This window comes from Lichenostomus cassidix, chromosome 10, assembly GCF_008360975.1.
Source record: "Lichenostomus cassidix isolate B80296 chromosome 10, HeHo_3.0, whole genome shotgun sequence".
Lineage (NCBI taxonomy): Eukaryota > Metazoa > Chordata > Aves > Passeriformes > Meliphagidae > Lichenostomus > Lichenostomus cassidix.
In genome coordinates, this window is record NC_139491.1 from 8,600,042 (window position 1) to 8,608,508 (window position 8,467).

Consider the following 8,467-nt stretch of genomic DNA (forward strand, 5'->3'; position numbering starts at 1 on the left):
ACTGGCAACACCTGTGCAAGTTAAACATCACAACTTGGATAAAGTCACCATATGTTTGGTCCCTAGAAGGAAGAGTCACCTTTTAAGAAAGGCAACTTCTCTTGCTTTACTGTGATGGCTCCTTTTGATGCTGGTAAACAGAACATGAAAAATACTCCAGCAAGGCAAATCTCCTGAAGGTGCAAACCACTGCCAGACCAAACTCCTATTGTCTGTGTGGCACTTGGGCTGATGGTTGTAATGAGATATTGTGAAAACACGAGTGAACTTGACCTTGCCCTTATCTCTGGGCTTGCAAAATGATCTCTGCTGGAAACTTCCTCACATTTCCTTTTGGGGGGCAGATCAAGACTGAGACCAATCAGATAAAGCAATGTGCCTTCAAGGTTTCACTCGCAGCTGTCCAGACAGTTAACCTCAGCCGTGGAAGAAAAAAAAAAAACCAATCAAACAACCTGTTTTCTTTGCAGCCCTACAACTGCTGCATCACATGATGTGACACTAATTTCCCAACAGTGTATACTTTGAAGCTGACAAAGTGTTAAGCTGTGATTAAAAATTCCAAATGAGTGTAAGTACCTGTCACTCAGATGGGTCCCTCTGTTGCACTGGTGACCACAGGAAAACAACCAGGGATCCACCTGCCCATTTATGTAATTAGAGGGTGCATCAGTTAATTTCCTCAGCAGATACTGACTTGACTCACAATCAGCCTAAATAAAAAGCAGTTATTATTTTACCTTGAGGGTCAAGGATTATACAGTAGACAAAAAAGAAAACCCCAAACAAAGCTAAGCAACCAAACTCCCTAAAATCATCATGGGAAATTTTGCATACCTGCTCCCAAAACTCACAGGTCTATTGTGATCAGTTTTATTACCTGGTTCTGGGAAATAGCTGTCTTATCAGCTATTTTTCATTCATCCATGAAAAACCTCTACCAAAACACACTAATAGTAATAAACAAACAAGAAGCGTAATTGGCTAACTTCAGTACCTGCAGGGGAAATTGGGACTTTTGAAGCAACCTCATGCCAGACAAAAATGACAGCTCCCTATAGACAGTATTTCTTTAAAAACTGCACTGCAGCTGATTGTAAATGCTTTCAATATGCACATACAGTTAAACAAATACCTGGTGTCTTGTTAGCAGGACACAGGATTGAGCTATTTTAGCTTCTTTGATGAGTCACTTGTTCCAAAACCTTTGTAGAGTAATGAATGCTTTTTAAGTAAAATGCAGCTGAATTGTAGAGGTTATTAAATTGTATTAAACAGATATTTGAAACATTAAATACCAAGTGAACACACTAAGTAGGAACACTACAGATGATTTAAATCAAGGACTAAAAGCTAGAAAGTGAATAGAAAAATTCAAAACATTTTCAATAATAGTTACAGCAAATACTCCTAACAGTTGTTTAGTCTAGATTAAATCCTTATTTGGGACATATTAGACTAAAAAAGCCTTCTGATGTTCATGTGCTGGCTTTCTTTCATGAAGGAACAGGAGGAATGTGGGAGAGGAACAGTAACATTTTCCTCTCAAACATTTGTATGAATAATTTTACCACATGAAGACTCCTGTTGAGTTTACCAGGACTATTTGTGTAAGGAGTTCCTCATGGGCATGATTGCTCCCAGGTTCTAAGTCATTAGAGGCTATTAACTCTCCTCCATGGTAATAACATTATTTACATATTTATTCTCAATGAACAGTCCCTGTCATTAAGAGGAAATGAGGAAAATATTTCACTGGACAATATATTTCTCCAAAGTACAGTTATTTAAATTATAGGCTGTCAAAGCTGCTGTCAAGCAAGGAGTTGATGAAAAGCAAATCAGAAGTTTGGAAGTCACATTCTTTTTTTTCAAACATTTCTTTTTTCCTGGAAATTGACCCAAAAGAAAGAGGGGGAAGAAGTCCCTGACACAGTAAACATCTATAAATTGTGAACACCCTTTTCTAATTAGGCTGCAAAAGCTTCAAGTGCAAAAGAGTTCCTTTTCCCTTTCCCACACTGAAAATGTTACAAAACAGACTCCTTTCCCCTGTTTTGACTTACAAAAATCCACATGAATTCTGATGAAAACAGGAGCTGAATAGTATAACAGTTTACCCTTGAATTTGTAGAAAACAGCAGTGTCAAAACAATTGTCTTAAGTCACTAAAATTACTCCCAGTGATGTGGGCACAGGTTTCTCTACAGAGAATCTTGCCTTTGCCCATCTTGTTTATTGCCACTGAAATATTGTTTATTGCCACTGAAATTGATAGTTGTGTCCCCCAGGAGCAATGGGTTTTAAGACACATGGTTATACCCACTGAGAAACCACTCGCAACAAGAAATTAATATCTTATTAGAAACATGACACTGAAACAAGGGCATGATAATCACTGGAAGATTTAAGCGGACATGATTATAGTAATTTATATCTTGATGTGATTACAGTAATTTGTATCTATTAAAATTAACACACATTTTGAATCCCATGTTAAGTTTTTTAAGGAAATGATACGCTTCAATTTAATGATATGAAATTCACCCCAAGTAAGTTACTTATTTCTTTTCAGTTTTGTTGCACGACTACAACACAACCTCAAAACAAAAACTACTAGATACAAAAGGATCAAGTTACCTAAATGGGATCAGAATGAAATTGTGGGTATTTCTGGCAGTGTTGGTGAAGATTTTCTTTCTTTTGATGGATCTTCTGCATAAGTGACATAACTGTTCTCTTCCCTTGGCTTCACCTGTCATAAACATAGCATTAAAGGGACATAGCAACATAGCTTCAGTCTATACCAGCATATTCCCAGTCAGATTTTGCTTGTATGTAACTCAGATACATCCACATTTCCAAAATACATTGGGAGAGAGGATTTCTGATGAATAAATAAATATATTGAGCAGTTAAAATTAATGCCCTGAGTGGGATCTTGTTAGGATAATAATGGATAAGTAATAACAGATAAGCAATCCCCACACTTTATGTGTTCAGGGGAATTTCAAAACGTCAATCTCTCAGCTCAGCATCAGGCAGCAGACCTGATATTGCTGTTTTATAGCTGAGGAGGGCAAGTGGGAGCAACAGAGGCATTTGGAAGAAGGATGAAAGAGCTACAAGGACACAATAAGAGTAAGCACAGCTTTTCTTCCTTTTTTTTTGAGAAGCCCTCAAGAGGTTTCTTTTCTTTCCTGTCTGTCCTGTCTCCCTATGATATAAGGAGTCTCCAAGCTGCCACATGGCTATGTTAAAAAGCTGTGGAAAAGCTGGTGTTGACCAACTCTTCAGTCTACTAACTTCCACCCACGAGCTGATGTTCAGCTGTTAATGCTGCCCAGCCACTTTCTCCTGGATTTGAAGTCTGATTCCTACCTCTGCAGAAGGATGTGTAAGCAGTGGCAAGCCCTCAGGTTAGATGATGATGGTTATGAAGGAAAATAACTAACAAACCCCAGGAGCAAGAAAGATTAAAAGGTCACAGACTAAACAGTGCCAAAGTAAAGTGAATTTGGCCAATGAGGAAAGAAAGAGGAGGAAAAATAGCACCAAATTCAAATTACTCCATGTTAGCACAACCTAGAGCACTCCTTGCCTAAGGCTCACAGTCAAACGCTATTGATCTTCCCTAAATTCTAGCAGATTTCAGGCAGAGGAGAATCAAGTTTCAAGAAAGCAAACCAAGCCCCAGAACTGTAGTACCTATTTCTGTCCCTTTTCCCTGTTAGGTCTTTGAATTTCCTGGGCAGGACTGAATTCCATCAATTTTACATTAATCATCAATTTAATGTTTTACATTTACAGTAGCAAGCCAGAGCTAGCAGCACTTTTCCTTGTGCTTCTAAACTGGCATAGTTTCAAAACATTGTGCCATAATTTCACAAAACAGGCTAGGGACACACTAAATTTGTATCTACTGTTGGCAGCAGTTTATTCCAATGAGACACAGTGTCAGGATGCTAAAGTAATTTTTAAAAATCCAGGTTCTGTACAGAACCCCTTTCAGTAGCTAGTTTCAAGCATCCTGTGTGCAGCTCTGTTACACTGCTGTCTCATGAGAGCCAAACAACTGAGTTTTGTTATAGGCTCACTTAACATCATGAACATGTGTATTTTTGACTTAAAAGATAAATCAAAAGGAGCACTTGATTCCAGATACAGCATTTAAATAAATGTACGTAACTGCTAACAACCAATTACAGAAATTACATGAGGACATGCAAGGAGGAAAGGCCAGAAGTTAGTTTATGTTAAAAATCCATGACAAATTGGTTGTTCTTTTAATTTAACAAACAAAGTGCTTCATTTGTCGGTTTGATAAAATACATTTTTTCCAAAAGCCCACTTCTACCAGATACTGGTTTTATATGGCTCACTTTGCACAGTTCACACAGAAGATATATTTGGTCTTTATAATTACGTTTGGAAGCTTTTCCTAAAACGCTTTAATAAATTGTTAAAAATCAGGTTAGCCCCTTTAGAAGGAACAGCATATAATGCACATATTGATGAATTACCAGACATTGGTTCAACTCCCAACACCTCCAGCTTTCTCTGCAAAGAATGTCTCTGTTATTGTCTGTGTTCTCTAATTCATCTCAGAATTTTGTGCTGCTCTGTTTACATTATGTATAAAGGTAATACCTTCTCCAAAGAGCAAACTTTGATTTCTTATAATGTATAAAATAACAAGAAGAAAGTGGACCTGAACTAATAGCAGAAGACTTAATCACAGCAAATCAAGCAAATATTATGGAGCAGGTTTTACAAGCAGGTAAACTGAACTGAATTGAGCAAGGTGAAAGGAACGGCTTGGAAATCAAAGCCAGAAATCCTCGAGCTTCATATTTTTTAAGATGTCTTCCATTTGCCAGCTCCCTCAACTCCTCTGTGCTGAATCACAAATTCCCTGTACTGTAACCCTTTTCCACTCCCACTTCCACCAGGAGAACACACTCAGTACCAGCAGCCTCACCAGGGCAATGGCTGTAAAAGGTTCAGAGTCTGTCTCTGCAAGACTGACTAAACTATGACAAAAACAGAAAAAAATCCTGTGATGTTACACTCACTTTCCCCCAAAAAGCCACATCAGAACAAAGGAAGGAAGGAAGACAGCTTGACTTGATATACTAAGGAATGCATTTAAATTTAAATTAAAACCTGATTATTGTCATAATGCATTTGCATTTAGGAAACCCAATGATTAACTGAAGAGAAAGTCAAAAGAAATGAAGCGTGGCCTACAATAGAATTGTGGAGGCAGCAATCTTTAGTTGACTAGAAATGCAGATATCTCTGTAAAACTGTTGTAGGTTTTGTTTGATTAGGTTTTTCTTGGTTTTATTTGCTTTGTGTTTTAATTTTCAGAAGACTTAACCTCATGAATTGGATGTGAAAACAAATTTCAGTGCCAATTATTTTCTGTAGCTTAACAAAAAATATATTTTTAATAATGCAGATATTATGTATTTAATTTCTTTTGAATATATAATGAAGAAAATGCAGACAAAAATCGTTGTGCTTCTGCAGGTTGAAAGGAAATCAGCTAATGTCACTGTAACAGAATTTCTTGTTGTACACATCTCATCAACATTTCTAATCTATCTGCAATTTCCTGAGCAGGTGGAATGTATTTGAAATAAGAGCAGTATTAGCTTTGCAGTGCTATTTCTATAAATGTGAAATTCAGACATTTTCTCTGGTAATTTTCATGTGTCTGTATCATCACCAGTGATGCCACTAACATTTTGACTAAACCAATAATATATTTGTCAGTTTTGTGTTAATATCATCTTTTATTAAAATAGTATCAGCCATTCATTTATTCAGTAATTCGGGAATTTTTTAAAATGTTCTGTTAGTTTGGGGTTTTTTTAAAGGGCCTACAGACATTTATATAATATATATAAAATTAAATAATAAAAAACCAGCCTGGACATTTCTATAATAAATTTCTCCTCTAGGTGAGGCTGACTAATGTTTCTCCCTGTCACTGCAAGTGAGAAATAAGAACTCAAATCAGAACTGAGTCTCTAGAAAGATGAAAGATGAAATGACCAAGTACTAAAAGTCTGGAGGTGAAAAAAATGTGCCATGACAACTTCTGGGTTGGACTAATTACTTAATAATTTAATTAATTAAATACACTAAAAGGGGTAAACAGTATAGGAATTTCTGGTTGCTGTGATAACAAACAACCATCATGACATAATTTTCAGTCAAAAAAGGGACTTTGATGCAATTATGAGCAGTTGCCATGGTTTTCTTAATTCCTACCTTCATACTAATGAACATATTACAATACACCAACATATCTACATTTAATTATGCATTACAAACTCCTTAGATTTTGTTGGAAGAGGCTGAGAAAAAACGTGTCACAAGAAAGAGTGAAGAGCACTGGAAGCAGAGCACATTCTTGTTCCAAGCGGCAGAAGTGTTTTGTGAGCCAAGGATGTCATTCACATTGAGACAGACCATGCTTACCTAAAATATTGCAATGTTGGTGGTGATTTAGTGCTTCTAGCCTTGCCAGAGCTAGCCTAGCTCAGCAATGTGCTGCTTGACAAGAAATCCACTGCCCAGACTGAAGATGTTTTGTCAAAGCTTCCTGAAGCCCACAGAGCAGCCAAGAGTCCTAAAAGGCTCTTTTCACTGCAGCCCTTCAGGACTGATATCTGGGGAGGAGAGGACACTGCATCTTAGCCATGACAGTCAGGGAAGGAGGAGACACAAGGAAGATACTCTAAACACCAAGGTTCATGAGGTGGAAAAGCAGCAGCTCAGTGCTGCTCAAACATCAGCACAGAATCCTTGAGCCCAGGTGTGATGATAGCTGCAAGTTGTTGTGGCTCAGGGTGGTTTGAAGCTGAGACCCAACAGACCAAGCTGCTTTCCAGTGCCAGCTTAGCCCATCTCCTCCTGCCCCACCTGCCCTTTTGGGGCTATTTCTAGAAATGGGTTAGTTTTTCTATATTCCTATTTTTCTATAAGGTGTTAGATTGCCAAGATCACCACTCAGAACACTTCAGGTCCTGACATTGACTGGGAGAAACATTTGGCCACAAACTTTCATCATTTTGGATGTTTTGACCTTGAAGTCATGGGCAGCATCCCTCTGCTATTTATAGTCTTATTTATAACTCTTATACTTCACTGTAAGGTCTTGAATTAAAGGTAAAAGATTATTTCAGTTCTTTTCACACAGTAGCAAAACTCTTTGAAATAAAGTCAGTTCAGTCAAAATTTTAGAGCAAAAGGAAATCAGCCATTCAGAGTGCTGCCTTTTAACAGTGAAAGGAGCTTTTATTCTCTTTTTAAATATTGTATTTTATATGAGGTTTATAAATACACTTGGCAAAGAAGTTCCATCCAAATGTTAGCAATTTCATATCTTTCATTTAAAGGATATTGACCCAGTTGATTTGTAATTAATTGCAGACATTTTTCCCATTAGTTTATCGATTGAGGAGACTGCAGTGCATTCCTGACTGCATTATAAATTACAGCAGTTCTTCCAGGGTACATTTGGTTGCAGTTAATTCCAATTGTCTACATTTTTCACATTGTAAGAGCTACCTGTTGTATATCTTGCCAAACCATATCCCTTACAGTAGAGAACTACAGGCCCTTTGTTATTGTAGATGCACTTCTATTAGTAATAAATCCAATTTTCTGCTTATTCAAATTTAAGAATGCAACAGTGAAAATCAAAAATGCCTTCATTCTCATGCTTTCAAAACAGGCCTCAGCCAAAGCTCATGAAACCTTCTGGAGGTTTTCCATTGATTTCAGAGAGCTTTGGATATGTTCCCCAAGTGAGTGGGTTGTTGCAAAAGTAGGCTTGAAGATCATACTTTTTTAAAAACTCCACACCTTTAAATCATTATTTAAAAAATAAAAATCTGTCATTGGAAGCTCAATAAACCTAGCAACAGTGTAAAAATTAAAACCTTTGATATCATAAAAGCAAAAAGTCTAGGAAAGGAGCAAATTCTAGATGTGTTCAAAAAGATGGAGGCATTAGAAAGCAGCATTCATATGGGTTTGTTTTTCAGCATAGGAAATTTCTCTTATTAAAAACCTCAACCAAACAAAACTTATGTTAAATAATACTTACCTGATTTTGCAGTAGTGGAGTTCAGTAATATGGTTTAAAGTTCTCATGTAATCAACAACCTGGACCATCTTTAGTGCCTATACAAAAAAGAAAAAAAAGAAAAAACAAACAAACAAAAAAAAAACCCAACCAACCAACCAAACCAAACAAAAAAAACCCAAAAAACAACAACAAAAAACCCACCAAAAAAAACCCCAAAACAGTAAGAAAATAATTTAAAGGAAAAGTAATTTAGTCTAGATTGTGGCAGGAGAGAGCAGTATCACACCCTAAATTTTGTTTAAAGACCAAGCCAGGAGCTGCTCTCACTGCAAAAAGCAGAGCCATTTCTTTTTGTGTCCC

At 36.9% G+C, this 8,467-nt stretch overlaps 1 long non-coding RNA gene across 2 annotated transcripts; it reads right to left on the reverse strand.

The window, feature by feature from the left end:
- Window positions 1-585: 585 nt before the first annotated feature.
- LOC146432674 (uncharacterized) lies at window positions 586-8,204 on the reverse strand. 2 transcript variants are annotated; one of them, XR_014854184.1, is made up of 3 exons: window positions 8,126-8,204; window positions 2,641-2,755; window positions 586-713 (listed from the first exon to the last, which is right to left on the reverse strand). It is a non-coding gene; the product is annotated as an uncharacterized LOC146432674 (long non-coding RNA). The 2 variants fall into 2 exon arrangements; XR_014854183.1 differs by lacking the exon at window positions 8,126-8,204 and adding an exon at window positions 6,493-6,711.
- Between the last annotated feature and the right edge of the window lie 263 nt (window positions 8,205-8,467).